Raw genomic sequence first — 18,119 nt, 5'->3', positions numbered from 1 at the left:
CTCCAGCAGACGAAGCACGTAGCTGGCTGGATTCTCCTGAACCTCCAGCAGACGAAACAGGAGGCTGGCTGGGTTCTCCTGAACCTCCAGCAGACGAAACAGGAGGCTGGCTGGGTTCTCCTGAACCTCCAGCAGACGAAACAGGAGGCTGGCTGGGTTCTCCTGAACCTCCAGCAGACGAAACAGGAGGCTGGCTGGGTTCTCCTGAACCTCCAGCAGACGAAACAGGAGGCTGGCTGGGTTCTCCTGAACCTCCAGCAGACGAAACATGAGGCTGGCTGGGTTCTCCTGAACCTCCAGCAAACGAAACATGAGGCCGGACGGGCTCCCCGGGCCCTCCGACTGACACTGAAATTGGCTGCACCAGCTGTACCTCCGTCTCCAAACCGGCCTGGATAGCAGTCCCACAGCAGCTTAGCTGAGCCTGATGGCTAGCTTTTCCAGGGCAAACAGTCTCTGTATAGCCGGGCTCATTAACCGGAAAAGTAGTGTCAGTTTCCATAACCTCCGGAGAAAAAACATGAGGTGCCAAGATATAGTCACTCACTTGTGTTTGTGTAATGGAGCGTCGGCGGCGCGCACGCCGCTTTTTCTTAGGAGTGGAAGACGGCGGTGAAATAGGTGGAAGTCCCTGGTAACTCCGAGGTCCCCCGAGAGCCAGTCGAGTTCCCCGGAAAGAGTGCTCGTGCTCCGGAATGAGCCACGGCTTCCACCGGAGCTCCTCCTCCAAGAGAGCGCAGAATATAGACTGGCGCTCGTCGTCGTCCAAGTCTATGGTGTCCGGCGCTTCCTCGCGCTGAACTGTGACAGGAGTATGGCGAAACTGTGATGAGGGCGTGGAAACTGGTGAGCTGAGAGGTGGTGACGCTGCGGCGAATCTCAGCGAACCGACACGAACACACTCAGGTTCCGGAGGCAGCAATGGAGATGACTGATTGTGGGGTTGTTGTGACTGGTGGGTGCTGGAAGCCTTTTCCTGACTCGACAATCCCTGGGCCTGCAGCATCTCCTTTATCTTTGTAAAGGCATCAAGTATGGCAGGTGAGTCCGGGAGCTGGAGAAGGCGGGGATCCCTCTCCATGATAGCTTCAGCAACGCTAATCATTACCTGCTTGCTCTTTAAATCGGGCGCTGTAAGGATGCGGTCGAGGATCACTTGGATCCGAGCAGTCTCCTCCAGACACTCGGTGAGAGCAGCATCCGCTGGGTCCATACTGGTCGGTTCGTTCTGTCACGGCGGGGTGCGCCGGTGTGTGTGTGGAAACAGGACCCAAAAGCAGATGACGATGAGGAGTAGTAAGGTTTTAACAGAAGGTGAAGCTTTATTGCGATGCCGGCAGGAAATAAACCAAGAGACCAAAAACACTAAACTGGCAAGACACTAAGAAACAAAACACTAAAGGTACTAAGACCAAAAAACTATAACTATGACTGAGGTGATGTAAACAGACGAACCGACAATGGCATGGAGAAAACAAAAGGCTTAAATACAGACATGAGGTGATCAGGGGAAGTGGCGACACATGGGGGAAAAACAGCTGACAGACATAAACCTAATGACAGGACCAGGAGAGGAAAGCTAAATACAATAAACAAAGAACACATGACATTGCCAGAATAAAACAGGAAATACTAAAACATGACAACACAACTTAACAGACCTAATACGTGATGAATAATTACAGAACCCCAAAACATAGAAAACCAAGAACAATAACTGCCTAAACTAAAGGAAAATAGGAAATAACACAAAACTGATCACATAACAAAATGAGACAAATACAAAGAAAACTCAGAGTGCTGGGTCGGAGACCCAGCCTGTGACACTTATTTATAACCCAGTAAGAATAATGCTTTGTCACTTTTTGTAGCCACTCCAAATAAACTTGGTAAATTCAATTTATGATGTAAGCCAGCTCTGAGAGCTTTTTTCCGCTCTTCAAAAAAATCAACACTACATTGTAATCATTTATTGCTACCACTAGAGTGATATGAAAAAAATGTAGTACAATTTCAATGTTCTAGTGTCTTCAGATTACACATGATGTCCTTGTTGCAGCCGTAGCCTGAAAGCGTATTCTCAGCGGCCAGCTGTCAGGTCTTATGCAGACCATGGATCGATGTGCCAAATAATTAAGTGTACTGTGAATAATTAGCACAGCAGGCCCTGTGAAGCAAGTTAGTTCCTTACCTTTCCTCTCTCCAAGTTTCCTTTCATGTATGAGTTGGCCTGGGGGTCTGAGCTGTATTTCTGAGAATCATTAGCCACAGTCAGGTCCTTTGAGATGACTCCGATTGCAGCTCTATGAAATATTAGACACCAAGTGTTACTTTTTTGTCACTTGAGCTGATGAGAGTGAATTGAAGAGGGGGGAAAAAGAGGGGAGGGAGGTAATGACAGGAGCAGAGTATAAGAAAGGAGAGAGAGAATGAGAAAGGAATGACTCAGGCTGGCAGGAAGGGAGGGTTGGAGCCTTTTAAACGATCTATTGGAACTAATGGATAATGTCAGAGAGAGCACCAGACCTTACGGAGAGTGCATTTGCGTGCTGGGCTTGCAGATGATTCTGGTAAAAACCAATAGATCTAAATGGTAAATGGAGGACTCAGTGCTACACAGCCATGACTGATCCACAGAATAAACCGGTCTTTATGTCTTCTTTTTAAAAAAGAGTAAAACACAATGAAAAATCTCAGGTCCTTGCACTTTTTAACTTCTGATCTTTTGCCCTTCATCTTCTCCAGGCTCTACTAATTGCTTGATTTTAACTCGCGTGGTTCCTTCCTGTCTGCTATCATCCGTTCTTTGAAACCAGAAATCATTTATCTGGATGTGTCTTTCTCCTCTTCCTTCTGTCTCTATTCTCATTTCCTTTCCTCCAACCTTTCTTTGATCCAAAGCACCATCTACTATATTTTCTTTCTTTTTTGCTGACCGCTGCAGAAGCTTTTGTCTCTGCTTCTCGTTCCAAGCTAAGTAAGCCTGCATCTTATCTCTTTCTAATTACTGAACGCTGCCTCGTCTACTGTATGTCGCCGCTGTAGTGGAGGGGAAGACATAGGACATAGAACAAAGAATGAAAATTAAATTCTTGGATGCTGAAACAAAAGAAAATTCTAGCAAGGGCAGTTCTAAGACACTCTGTGTAAACCTGAAGCAAGTTGAGCATTAAAGAAAGATGAACCTGGAGTCTGCATGTGCTGGTAGGTTGAAAACGACAGCATGTGACACTCTCTCAAATGTACATGGTAAAGTCTGTTGTTCATCTTGCAAGCAATTTCTAAATAAAGATTGCTTGAGAGATGAAAAAGGGAAGTTGGGGATTCAGTCTTATTTAATGATTAATTACTTTCTGTATAGGCGGAAAACAACCCAAACACATAAACAAAACTTTATTTTGAGGATGAGTTCAGCATTCTTGTGCCAGATAAATGCCACACTGAGCACTGTGGGCCCCACTTTGTGATTTAAGCTGGTAATACATTTTTATTTGTACATAAAATCTTGGTTAGTGTCACTTTAAGCCTTGGAGCAGCTCTGGTTCTTCGCCTTTGTAGGCAGCAGAGATTTTTCTGTCACAAGCCACCACTTCCCCTCGCCAGCTGGCCCCCAATGTCAGATCAATCAATATCTCCAAACACAGATGCACTCTGCTGAGCTCCACATGAAACCTCAATAACCAGCCACACAGAGACAAAGATGTAGACAAAACAAGACAACTCTAACACACATAGATGACATAAGTATGCTAAGAGTGAACACTTTCTTCGCTTCCATTTGATTATTTTCACAGTTATTGGACAGAGTAACAAAAAGCAGGCAGGGAGGGGAGATCAGATAATACAAAAAAACAGATAAAGAAAAAAATATCAAGGGAAATAAAGTTTATTTAGTGTGTGTTTCCATGTGTATAGAACATATTTCTTTATGAAATTTCCTTTCAGGACCGATACAGAATAAATCCAAAGTATGGCACCGCAGGGTCAATGTGCTTCCACTATTTCTCAACTGTGAAAAATTTAATTACAAAGAGCAGCGTGCATGGAAAATGTGAAACACCTTTATAGATGTACATTCAGGTCTTTTACTTTATATATTTCTCAGTGGAGAATGAGACCTAATTATACATATATCACACTACACTCCTAAAGGGGAAGTTATTTTCCGTTTCCACTCACGTGATTTCCAGTAACCCTCAATTAATCGGCAGCAATGCCTGATAACTGGGTCTATATTAATCATCTCAATATACAGTACTTCTCAACATGCAGTGTGCAACTGAGAGTATTACATTAGGTTTAATGGCATGTATTAATGCATTTGTTTTCCAGTACCCTGATGTACAGCACTACTTTTCTACACTTTCATCCCACAAACCCTTAATAGTTCTTTCCCATTAAACAAAAACAAATAACAACAAAAGTGTGAGGCAGTAATTAGCAGTTTATTTCCGCTTGTTCCCGATACTTGCTAGCCACTGGTGTTTGTTGAGTTTGCAGTCATAACAGCATGAGATAATTTGATTTGGTGTAATTAGATTGTGCTTTTCCAACACAATGCACTTTACCATCATACTCACTCTTCAGCCTTGGTTCCTGCTTGAGCTGAACTGATAAGTCAATTCACATACACACACACACACACACACACACACACACACACACACACACACACACACACACACACACACACAAAAGCCACAGCATTTATTCATTTTTGTTAACAAAAAAACAACACACACACACACACACGTATATATATATATATATATCTATATATATATATAGATATATATATATATATATATAGATATATCTATATATATATATATATATATATATATATATATATATATATAGATATAGATATAGATTTATCTATCTATCTATCTATATATATATATATATATATATAGATAGATAGATATATAGATATATATATAGATATTAGGTTTTCTGGCTTCTTGGGCTGTATTCATTCATTCAAATTGAGCCCTGTTTTGTTTTCCCTTTTGTTGCTTGGCTTCATGGTTCATTTTGCACATGTGAACATGGTAATCACACTCAAGTGCAGACCATAACGGACCCTTTGGTGGAAGTGCTCTTGTTCCAAATCAGCTACAAAACAGTTTATTGCGAGAACTGGATCCAATCTTAATCCAGACCCAACTACCAGATGTCCTCTGGATGTTTTAGCTTAGCACCTTCAGCCTTCCCATTATCATTGATGTGCCTGAGTCTACTAAGTCTATTAAGTAGCTGTAAAATCAAGTGAATCATCCATGTTATCCACTAGTCCAGACCACCTTCTTCCAATATTTACTTTTTGTTTCAGGTTAGTACGAAGTCTGAACCTTCTGCTGTGGTTTCTAGTGCATTTTGGTTCCCTTGGAATTCACATGGAGATTTCTGTATTTGAACATAAACCAAACCACAGGAAAGTTAATAAACATGTTCATCTGGATTATATTTGAGAACTTGAGAAAGTGCTGAGTAGCTCTTTTCTGAATTGTCTGTTTTATCCAGAGACCAGCTGTCACACACATAGTTTGGTTAGTATATCGCTTGCTCCCTCATCATATTTGACTGGCTAATTTTTGATGCCTTTCAGCCTTTTGGCATTATTAAAATGACTTGCTGAAATAAATAAATTATAACAGTGTTCCTTCGACACCTTTCGTAATTGTGGCACTTAGTAAATCTGGTCCAAAATATCTAAAAAAAAAAAGAAAAGTATTTATTCCATCAGGCCAACCCCAACCTTCAGCCACAGCTGTAAGTCTGGGTGCAAAGCACAGCTGTGCATTTTAATGGTGCAGCTAGGAGTAGCATAAAAGGAGAAGCTATATCAAATTTAGAACTGAGTACTCAACATTTCACCTGTATTCATGGATCCTCACAACAATGTAGCAACAGTCTAACAGGATCTATATTAGTGATTCAGTCTTGTGTGTGACAGGAGCCATAGCAGCCACAGAAAAGTGTATACCATTAGCTGTATTTACCCCACCTGCAGCAGATTAGCTGAGACTCCACTAGAGTACTTACTGAGAGGGAAGAGAGCTCAGATAAAGTGGGTCTCTAACTGTGGCTACACTGGTGTCATTGCCACAGTTATCGTTGTTACAGTTATATTGTGACACCTGCAGTTGAGTGATATGTTTATACTGTAAATTAGCAAAATCAAACAAACAATATTACCCAATTTAACTAACTAGTAATGGACCCACTCAATCACCAATAGTTCAGTGGCACCACCCAGGTATGTAATGATCAGATTAACCAGTCCTTAAAACTGAACCTTTTAATTTATGCCTAAAATAAACATAAATTACAAAGTTGTTATTTAAGAGACAAATGAGTAATTTCTATGAAGGCATCTTCTACATTGCAATGTCTACATTTCTTTTCTCTTTTATTATTTTCTTTTAACCTGCTACCTGTTTCTGCACTGCAGTAATGTGAGTTTTATTGTATTTCTTATTGAAAATCACAGTGCCTATATCTATTTTTTGTTATCTTTCCCCCCAGTGAAAATAAATGTCTTTGTTCACGATAAAATCTGAATCAAAATATTGTTTGTCATGACCTTGAATGTAAACACTTCTATGGTTGTTACCAAACCTATCACAATACAGGGAGGTGCAGCTGTGAGGCATCCCCTCAGCACAAAAAAAAGAATTTATAGATATTGAATGATGAGCAACTACAGGGACAGAAATAAATAGTACTGTGCTAGAAGATGAATGTTTTGCTGACTTACAAATGCCAACTGCAAGCCTCCCCTCCATGCTTTCTCATTCTAAGTGATACCTCCTTATTGACCAGTGTGGTGCTTCGAGATCTGAGAAAACTACATCGGCAACATGAGGTCTTTTTATGTTCTCCCATCTGCACAGCTGGTTCAGGTTCTGCGTGTCAGGGTGTATGTTGGACCATTTTTCCGAGAAGTCTGCTAATTATGGCAGACTAAAACAATGAAAAGAAGATTGCCACAAGGCCTACAGATTCCTAGTACATGAAAAAAAAAAAGCGTGCACACACACAAACAGTGACAATTATCTCATTGCTCTGAGCACAGCTGCTTAGGCTCATCAGCAACCTGAAGAAGATAAGTTGTGACAGAACGAGGAGTGAGGAGGGAAAAAATAACCAAAAAGGAAAACAAGGCAAATTCATTTCTAACTTCACAGGGAGCTGGAAACATTCAGGCCATCTGCCGCAAACAAACAACTTTGCTGTATTGATGAAAGTGACACAGATGTGTCAGTGAGGAGTTGGATTCAGTGAGCAGCACTATCAGGGAAATGAGAAGGAAGCGGTGTAATGGAGAAAAGAAAATCCTGGGGAGAGGTGACTTTCGAGGTCACTGTTGTTACAGATTTTCATGTTTCAAGGAGTTAAATTCAAAATATTTTCATCTGTCTACTTTCCAGTCAGTCTCAGGGTGAGCAGAGCATACAAAAAGTTATTTTTTTCCCTGACAGCTCCCCTAAGGAGCTTAGGCCAAGTATGAGGATTTACACCTCAAACTTATACTGGGTCTGCTTCAGGTTCTACTTCAAGCCTGTCTGGTACACCTCTACAGGTTAATTCCCAAAAGGACGTCCAAAAAAGCAAACCAACCACATCAGCTGGTTCCTAAAGTGGACGTAGCAGGTCCATTGGAATCAAATTTAAGACTAATTTTAGGCAGCAAGTTAAGTTAATGTGCACATGACAATATTACATTATCTATATTACCAAAAGTATTTCTCAGTGCATCATTACTTAAATGGTGATTCTAAAATTGGCCGTGAACCAGAAGCCAAAAAGTGCTTAAACAGTATAGGATATACAGTACTATATGACTGCATGGTTAAATGGGGCGTATAGTCAAAAGCTCTTTGTGTGGTCACTATATAAATTCTAGTCAAGTCCATTCACAGTTTATTACACTAACAGAAAATGTACTTTTAATAAAAATGGTTAGACTGATTCTCATCTAAATTACATGTTTCATGCAAAGCTCGGTTTATATACATTCATGTGAAAAGGAGAGTTTTCACGGAGTCATCTTAAAAATTAAATGCATCCCATGACTCAATGGCTTGTGTTACCACCTTTAGTGGGAATACATTGCTATACAGATGAGTTTAAGGTTGACTCAAGGTGCCAAGGTCGTCATCTGTCCAACACCATGCAGAGATCTGGTACGTGATGTTTGTGCAGACATGCTTTGTTTGGTTTCTGACAAATTATGGCCAAACCTCTGCCCCTCTAACGTATCTGTCCAAAGGACATTGTTCACAAAGTCTTCTATTCTGTTCAAATACAACTTTGCAAACCTAAGCCGTGTTGCCATGTTCCTTTTAGGGAAAAGAGGCCTCCTTCAAAACAAGCTAAACTTGTTCAGTCTTTTTCTCATTGTACTGTCATAAACGTTAATTTTTAACATACCAACTGAGGCCTTCAGAGTCTGAGATGGAGCTCTTTTACAATAAAAATTTTACAATTTCTCTGAGCATTGCACGGTCTGATCTTTGGATGAATTTGCTGGGACATTCGCTCCACGGAACAATGTGGCGTTGTATCAATTGAATCCTTCAGACCTGCATACTGCAAAGCCTTCTGCCTTTACAGATTCTCTCGCATTTCTTAGCTTCTTAATTCCTATGGAAGCAGTAAGTGTATACTTTCTTTTTCACGTGACTCTACTGTAGTTATCATGAAACTAGCTACAGCCATGAACCGATCTCTTAATTTCTCTGCCATGGGGGTCAATAACTAATCCAACTCAGTAATTAATGCATTGAGAGATCAATAATAGTGGCATGGTATCTGGTGAGGTTGCATCACATTATGGGAGGATGAACCTTGATATGAGACGTGTACATTTGTGTTGTGATTCTGATCTTGGGTTCAAGTAAGAAGACTAATCAAATGGTGCTAAGTGTCACTACATCTGACATATTATCTGAAAGTGTATTACAATTGATTAAACTGCAACACAACCACTTTAGAATTCCCCACACAAAAGGTGACGGCAGCAGAAATCTTAGAAATCTTGGGTTTAAAATGCAATAGAAAAGTTTGGAGTGTTCCTGGATAGCCTCACTTGTCATTAAATCAAGTTTGGCACCAGGTCTTGAAGACTCTGAAGAGAAAAGAGAAATGGGTAACACAAAGCCAAATCAATGGAAATGGCAGTTCAGAGCGCTCTGCAATTTTCTACAACAGTCAGTTCCCTTTAGTAGAAAGCAGAGCTTGTGGCGCCTGCTAATTCAGCTACTAAAGTTTTGCTGTTTACCACCCACTCTCAGTTCTATTACGCAGACCAACTGGAGATTTATCAGCTTGATAATACCCACAGCTGTGATGCAGTGAAGTAGTAGTTTAACTTCACTTTGTATGGAAATACTTAGGGATTTGCATAGTGATTCCAAAGTCCACTTTGGAAAGGTCACTTTATTGAATTTGTGTGTCATTAACCAGTAAAGCTACAAACAGTGTTAGCTGTAAAAGGCTGATGAGGTATCGTTTTCACCCTGTTGGGCGGGCGGGTTTGTGAATGCAGGTAACTTGTGAATCCCAACATAGGATTTTGAAATTGATACCAAATGTTTATCAACTAAAAATCTCACATGGGCTTAAATTTCAGTGAGAAGTTTTCTGAAAATCTTGTGAATGCTATCCTCAAAGGGACAGTAAATTAGTTATCAATGTAGATTCATATATTAAAGAAATATTGATTTTCTTTTTACATTCATTGATACTGGAGCCTTTCTATGAGCATAACACAATGGCACATAGTGTCAGTGATGTTAACCAACTACCTATGCTTCTGTTACAAGCAATACAGGACCAGAACAACTCTTTCTACAAGCTTAGTGATGAGAAGATTATAGTGGTTATCTTTCACCTGCAAGCGGTGTTTTTATCTTCAGGTCACATGTTGCAGTTTTATGGAAGAAAGGTGGTATTTCATTTTTAAGGGTTACTTGCATCTACCAGTGCAGACCTCTTACTCTGTTGTGCTATATATAATGCTAGAAAGTGGATGTAACATCACTGATATCCAAGCATGTTTTTGTGTCACCTGAAAGCCCACCATAAAGCTACAGCAGCCACTGATGCTTTCTCTTAAGTGCATGGATACAGAAACCTGAGATAGCTTCAGGATTTATCAATCATATCTGTCACATATTTCAGTGCTATCTGTATACCTGCACTTCTCCAGAGCAATTTGTTCTTGCAGTGTGTGAGCACACTATGATAACACCTCATTCACTCACTCTGATGGAGGAGACACTATACACAAACTCAGGTCTGCGCAGTTTGAGATTAAGATAAATTTTATTGCGCCTGCATGGATATTTGTCCTGTGCACTGAAGGTGCACCAAGGACAAGAAAAGGTACAAATCAAAGTTACAATCAGCAGTCCAGGTTGTTCCGAAAGCCTTGCAGTGAACTTAATAATTGACTCTCTGTAGAAGGGGGAAAAGAAGTGATCAGGATTATTTTCAGTGAATCTTTGACTGGACAGCTTACTAATCCAAACCAATAAAGGCTGCTGCTAATTTATGAATAGTTTTTAAGTCTATTATTTTAATATTTTTAATTATATTTAGGGAGTTGTCAGACATATGCAATCTGACTATTAAAGAAAGAGCAAATGGAAATTTGTATTTATTCCCATCCTCATTTACCAGCACCCCCCTCCTGCCCTCATACTCCCCCACTTCCCTCCAAATCCTCTTCCCTTCCACAAAATTTGAGCAAGATATTCAGTGCTGAGTGTGCTGTTTACAGTGACTGTTGAGCTAGAAGCAACAAAGCATAAACCAGTCAGGGTGTTTGGCTGAGAAGCAAAGGCTGTATGTAGCAAGCTCATAAATAACCCCAAGGTTGGCAGCAAACACCCACTAAAGCATGTCTGTTTATCCCAGCGCTGCATGCTTAACAGTGAAGGACGGACTATAAACATTTGCTGCTTTCACATTAGGGTCAGCCTGCCAGTGGTTTCTGAAGGCTGACATTTCAATGCTATATACATATTTTTGGATCCCTCCTTTGTATCAGTATGTGAACACACCACTTCTCCTGTCTAGTGTTGTAATGTAGTGCTGTACCAATGGAGAGTTACTGATTAGTCGCTGAAATTCAAAACGCACATTAAAGCAAGCTCATTATTTCGTGTATTTAGGCACACCCACAGTGGCTTGGGTAGGGCATTGCGCTCTCCCAGCTGTATGTGTTTCTTACACTTTTCCTTTACTTTGTAATAGGGCTGGGCGATATGGCCCAAAATTCATATCTTGATATTCTTTAGTTGGATGGTGATATACGATATATATCTATTTTTTTAAAGCCATGAAGTAAGAACAAAAAGACAGTTCTTAGTCAAAGCTGTGTCCCAGATGTCGCACAGGCACTTTTATTAACATACAGCGTAGATGGACATAAAAGAATTACTCAGAAATAAATTATCAGCATTTATTAAAATAATGATGCAGAAATAAAATAAAACAATGTTGTTTTTGTGCATAACAAAGAGCTCACAATTGTGCAGTCAAACTGTAAACTAAAAGACGCTGAGATTTCACAGCTGCTCTGATCCCAAGTTCTACTGCGTGACTGACAGCCTTGAGTTTGAAAGCCTCTTTGTAACCGTGTCTCTTAACAGGTGCCATTTGTGCTCCTTCCATCCATCCATTTTCATCCGCTTTGTCCGGGGCCGGGTCGCGGGGGCAGCAGCCTAAGCAAAGCCATTTGTGCTCCTTATACACACACATTACGGTAATATTACGTTGAAGCACAGTACATATCACTCCGCGAGGCTCCTCGGTAGCCGTAATGCTTCAACAATCCATCAAGCGGTGCAGCACCGTAGCTTACCAAAGTCGTACCAAAACATTTTTCGACAGATTGCTGAGCGCCGTGTACCACATAAAATTGGTTTGCAGTCAGTAAGCACAACCAGAATTCATACATAAGGCGCGCTCTCAATTTATGAGAAAATTAAATGATTTTAGGCCGTGCAGACCCCGTGCGTGGGGCCCGATCCGAGGTAACTCGTTAACGGAGATTCGCGCCCTTATGGCGTTAACGTCATTTTAACGAGATTAACGCTAACAGCATTAAAATAGTTGCTGCTCTTTTTACCGACCATCTCCTCTTTGATAGGAGCCGTGTCCATCTTTTTGTTGCCTGCAGATGAAGCGATGGGGGAGGGGGAGTTGTGTTCAGTGAAGGAGAGAGGCGAGGCAGAGTAACGTTGCATAGAGACAAGTGGATGAAAGAGCGGCAAACTAGCGGCTCCACAAGTATAATTATAACGTAACATAGACTATATCAATGTAAACCTTGTGTCAGTTTTGACTTTACTATCTATGTGACTGTATCTTTGTCTCCCCTGCATGTGGACCTGGATCTGGAACATCAGCAGAGGTGGGTAGTAACGAGTTACATTTACTCCGTAAATTTACTTGAGTAAGTTTTTGAAAAAAATGCACTTTTAAAGTACCTTTTTTGGACGATACTTTTTACTTTTACTTGAGTACATTTGTGAAGAAGAAACGGTACTTTTACTCCGCTACATTTGCAAAATTCGACTCTTACTTTTTAAAAAAATAATTAGTTTAACACATTAGATAACATGCCGCCAGTGGAGTTTCCGGTAACTTTTTTTTACCAATCAGATGTGGCCATGCAGTCACATGACCAGTACTGTGAAACTGTAAATGTGAATATGTAAATATAAATATTATATTGTACGGACATGATAATATATTGTTAGAACAATAAACAATAAACTTTTCACGTTATAACGTGATATAGCTCTATTTTTCTTTTGCCTGGGTGGCAGCTCTACGCTTACGCACTCGGATGAGCTTGCCAAATTTCTACAAGTTGTGCCTCCATCTCTTTTGTGCAGATCACACGCTTCACTGCCGTGCTGCTCCACCATTTCACTTTCATTTCTGTACTTGTGCGTGCACAGTGTGAGAGGCTGCATTGAGGGGCGACAGGATTTCAAACAGGTTTGATTATCTTGCAACCATACGATTGATGATTGGGAGCTGGTCGTGAGGTGTTAACTGCTTTTCGTTACCCCTTGTATACGACACGATGCACAACACATGATTAAGGCAAAACTCGGGCAGATCCCCAAAACGGTTGCGCGACTGAAAAATCAGCTCAAAATGGGCCAAAAATCGCACAGTGTATGCCCAGCTTTTGGAGGCTAGCTCTAAACAAAAATCCGCAGCTTGGCAGTGTATACAGCACTATAATGACCAGACCTAATTCTTTTGCAAACGTTACATCTTTCCACAGGTCTCAACTTTATCAGACATCACGTAGACTAAGTACCTTTCATGTCCATTCACTGGAGGTGTGGATTTATTGCATGGCTTTCCTCACATCAAGAAGCTGTCGATCAAAATCAATACTGCTCTTCCTGCATCTGGAGCTTGTGAAGGACTCCTGTTCACTGCTGAACAGTTACAGCTTCACAGAAAGAACCTTGAGAGCAAACTGCTGCTGAAGCTTAACCATCACCTCACTGAGTCAAGAAATGGCACATTTTTGCTAAATATGCAGGACTAAATGTACACCCGTACAATATAAGGTAAACTGAGCTCCCTTGTATGTACATATGTTGAAGATGCCTCATTCGAATGTTTCTCTGAGGCTGCTGTGGAATTTGGAGCAAAAATGAATATAAAGTTTACAGCATGTCTTGTCACTGGGAATTGTTTGCACTGTTTACATATTTATATTATTTATTGTAGGTATTAGTGAAAAAAGCTTTATGTTGTGAAAAACTGAAATCTGGAAATTAGAATTGTTGTGCCTTATTTTGTTGATGTTTTTACATATATTCCTTTTGAAAATACTAAAAAAGATTTTGACGACTACTTTTCACTTTTACTTGAGTAATAATATTTTAAAGTAATGCTAATCTTACTTGAGTACAATTTTTGGATACTCGACCCACCTCTGAACATCAGTGAAACTAACCATTTTCTTCCATTAGTGGGTGTGGTCCAGGAAAGAGCCAAGCAAACACACCTGTTTCCCATCTTCAACCACTTTCAGTATTTAAAAACAGCTCACATCACTGCCCATTGCCAGGTTATTAATGTGCTCCATGTGGGAATGTTGCTTGGGCTGTTTATAGGTCAGATTTATGATTTACGATTTGCTTACTTGTCTTTTAGTCTTGTACTCATGCTCATATTTCCTCCTCAAAGTGAGTCCTGTTTGTGGTGCCTGCCGGAATACTAACTTGTGTATCTGCCAAAGCAGGTATGTTTTCCATGGGGAGCAGGAAAACATACCTGTTTTTGCAGACTTGGAGGCCCAGAGCTGACCTTGTGTAGAGTAAGGAGGACGGAGAGCAAAGTAAAAAAATTGCTCTCGTGAGCTTTCAGCCTTGAGAAAGTTCCAGAAAATATACCTGTTCTATTACAAGCTACTTACCTATGATCAGAATTTTACTTTAAAGAAAATTATAAAAGATTTCACTTCCTATGTGAAAACCTTAATAGTGTGTGACATCCAGCTTTTGAGAAAATCATTAATTACCTAAAATCCAATTTTTTTCTAATGAACAAAAAGTTTATTCACGTTCCCTGAGTTTTTCCAGCAAGATGGTGCACCACCACATTATGGGTGCCAGGTCCGAGCATTCCTAGATGAACAGTTTCCTGGAAAGTGGATTTGATTGTCGTGGGCCAGTCGAATGGCCCCCAAGGTCTGACCCCCTTAGATTTTTATCTTTGGGGTCATCTGAAGGCAATTGTCTATGGTGTGAAGATACGAGATGTGCAGCATCTGAAACTACGGATACTGGATGCCTGTGCTGGCATTTCTCCTGCGGTGTTGCTATCAGTGTGTGAAGAGTGGGAGAAGAGGGTTGCATTGACAATCCAACACAATGGGCAGCACATTGAACACATTTTATAAGTGGTCAGAAACTTGTAAATAACTCATGAAAGAATAAAGTTACGTTGAAACCAAGCACACCATTGTTTTTCTTGTGACATTACCAATAAGTTTGATGTGTCACATGGCCCTCTTCCTATTGAAAAAACAAAAGTTGTATCCAAGACGGCCGACTTCTAAATGGCCACCATGGTCACCACCCATTTTGAGGAGTTTGCCCCCTCACATATACTAATGTGCCACAAACAGGACTTTAATATCACCAACCATTCCCATTTTATTACAGTGTATCCATATAAATGGCCCACCCTGTACTTTGGTAAGTTTCAAGTATCACAATAAGCAAAGTGCTCTGTTAGGATAATGTGATACTGTGAGGTCTTTATAATAGCTTAGAAGTAAGAAATGAATAAACTAGCTTTTCCAGAATTACCCTGAGTCTGGACATTTCTAATTTTAGAGGTATTACACAGATGGCTGAAAGCGCATCCTGTTCAAAAATGACTGCAGTATTCCTCACAGCGCTGCTCGAGGCCAGGTAATGCCATCTAGACCAAGTGTCTGGTTAGGTGCCATGTTTCTGAGGTTTCTTAGGCTCAAATATGATAATCTCAGTCTTGTCTGAATTTAGTGCGTTTTATGATGATAATTTCAACAAATGTTTTTCGATATCCACTTTAAAAGTCCTTCTTGGACAAGCCACACAGCTGCTTCACTGATCTGTTACTGGCAAATACATAATGTTGAGTATCACTTCCTGGGCTCAGTGAAGTATTCAGTTTCCTAAATTCAATAAAGAGCAGAACAGAGTCGCAAAAATTACCTTAATCCTTGATTGTGGCTTTTGGCTTTACAGGAGAAAACATTATTTTGTAATCTTACAGTCCACTGTAATAATAATCAAAATGTATCATGCTTAGGAAGTAATGCAACAATAGCTAATAGATAGACGAGCAGAAAGAGCCTTTTACTGATTTTACCGCAAGAGAAAATGATTGTGCTACAGACATATGTATGTGGAATCTCATGCCTGACAGGTGTGTTCACCTGTCACAGAGTTATTGTATTGTTATCCTAGAATCAACAGCTTCTATTAATCAGGGGTATAGCAGTCAGTCAGTCAACACAGTACCAATAAAAAATGTAATGAAAAAATTAGATGTAAGTTGCATGACTCTGCATTTCCCTTTAAGAGAAACCCACATCCAGACTCTCACATCTCAATGTATCAGTCCAGCCTTAATTCACATTGATTTATGGACAAGTGCATGCACACAATTGCAGCTACTCAGATAACTCAAGGATCAAGACGCCTTAGCGCTCATATAATTACATGCGCGCAAAACTCTTTTCCAGCTCATTTTGCAGCCGGAAAAACATGGGATTTGAGTAAAGCACTTTCACACAATCATTAAGGAGCCTGACCTAAATAAGTGAGGACAACTAGCTAATACGTGGATGGAAATATTAAAGCCGTTTCTGCTTCTTTCCACAAAAAAATTAAGTATCGTGACGATGAGTGAGAAATGACTGCCTGCTGCTCGCAGCCCCCATTGGAGCATTTCCCTGTTTAATGTCATTGTGCGGCTATGCTTCACGCTACCTGCTCATATGTTTATAATTGATGGAGTGTATTTAGCTAGTATATCATTTGAGACAGGCAAGTCCCATCTTTTTTTATTAACTTGTTTTTGTTGTTTTCTTTGCCTCTGTTGCTCCTTACACTTGTATTTGGAGTGGTTTGACATTTTTTCCAGAAGCCAAATGGATTTTACCCAAATCACACTTGAGTAAATTGCAGAAAGAACAAGAACATACTGCAGGGATTCTGCCCAGGAGATTTCATTATAATATCCAAGCTGGAGTTTGAGAATTCGGCCATTCATCCGTTCAGTGTTAAAGCTTGCAAACATCTGTACTGACAGGTGCATTAACTTATTATCTATAGTGAAATTATATATGTTTAAATACCAGGTCAATTGTAGGTAACTGAAAGCTGAAAAGGTTTTCTGAGGTGCAAATGATGAAAACTCTGTTTGCAGAATTGATTGATGTGCGTAGGAGACCTTTAGAAACTAGGACACGTGCGACATGGATTTTGTTTTTTCGTTGGAGGTTGGTTTTTTTTCTATTCCTAAACCAGCAGCAACCTCTTGAGCCGGAAATACTAAGCCAGTGTGAAAACATGCCAAAAACTTCATTACCTCATATAAACCCCAACTCAGAGAACTCTATGTTAAGCCAAGCCAAGACAACTTTATTTAAAAACCACTGACAAAGTGTTAAACATAGCAATAAAAATATGTTACAATACATTTTTAATAAAAATATACATACAAATACATCTAAAAATATAAGTAAATTTAAAAAAAAAACATGTGTGACGCAGTGCAGATAAAGCCAGCCAAAAACTCACAAAAACAAACAAGTAGTGATGCAATCAAGAACAACTGGACTGCAACTTGTCTGAGTTCGCCTATGGCAATAAAGCTGTGTGGACTGTGATTGATCATTGATTTCTTGTAAACCAAGTGGAGCTTCTGTCAGATGTTTAATCATTTACAAAGGTGCTGCAAGTGAATATGTGTTTGTATTGTTCCTAGACCACAACTTCTATTTAAAAAAAACGATGCAATCTGACATCAACTTAAAAATTCACAGAAAATAGATAAATAATAGAAATTAAATAACAGACGAATAAAGGATTTTTTTTTGCACGTGTAGACTCTAAAGCTTTATAACAAATACAATGGGGCTGGAGATGAGGGGTTTAAATCATGAAGCTTGAAGTTGCATTACTTTGGGCGTGGCCACTGACCTTTCGGCGTGGCCACGGACCACATGGAGTAATAGGTGACTGCTGACAGAGGTGGCTGAAGCTAACTGTCGGCATTTTGCCAATGCAGTAAATGCTAAAGCGATTGGTTCTTATGAAGCGATTTTATACCTTATTTAAACACTTAAAGTGCTTTCTTATTACAAGTGTCATTCCCTCAGTGACAGGCCATTTTCTGAAACTAGCTTGTTGTGGACAACAGTCTGTACTGACAGAATTGTTTTTTTTTTTTTGGGGGGGGGGGGGGGGGGGTTGTTTTAGTGCATAAAATTGTACTCTTATTTCATTACATATATTTTCAGAGCAATAGAGGCACCTATGGATATACCTTGCTAATCACCTCCCACTAGC

Source organism: Maylandia zebra, linkage group LG15 (genome assembly GCF_041146795.1).
Source record: "Maylandia zebra isolate NMK-2024a linkage group LG15, Mzebra_GT3a, whole genome shotgun sequence".
Lineage (NCBI taxonomy): Eukaryota > Metazoa > Chordata > Actinopteri > Cichliformes > Cichlidae > Maylandia > Maylandia zebra.
The sequence above is the reverse complement of the archived record's forward strand: the minus strand, read 5'-3'. Positions refer to the sequence as shown.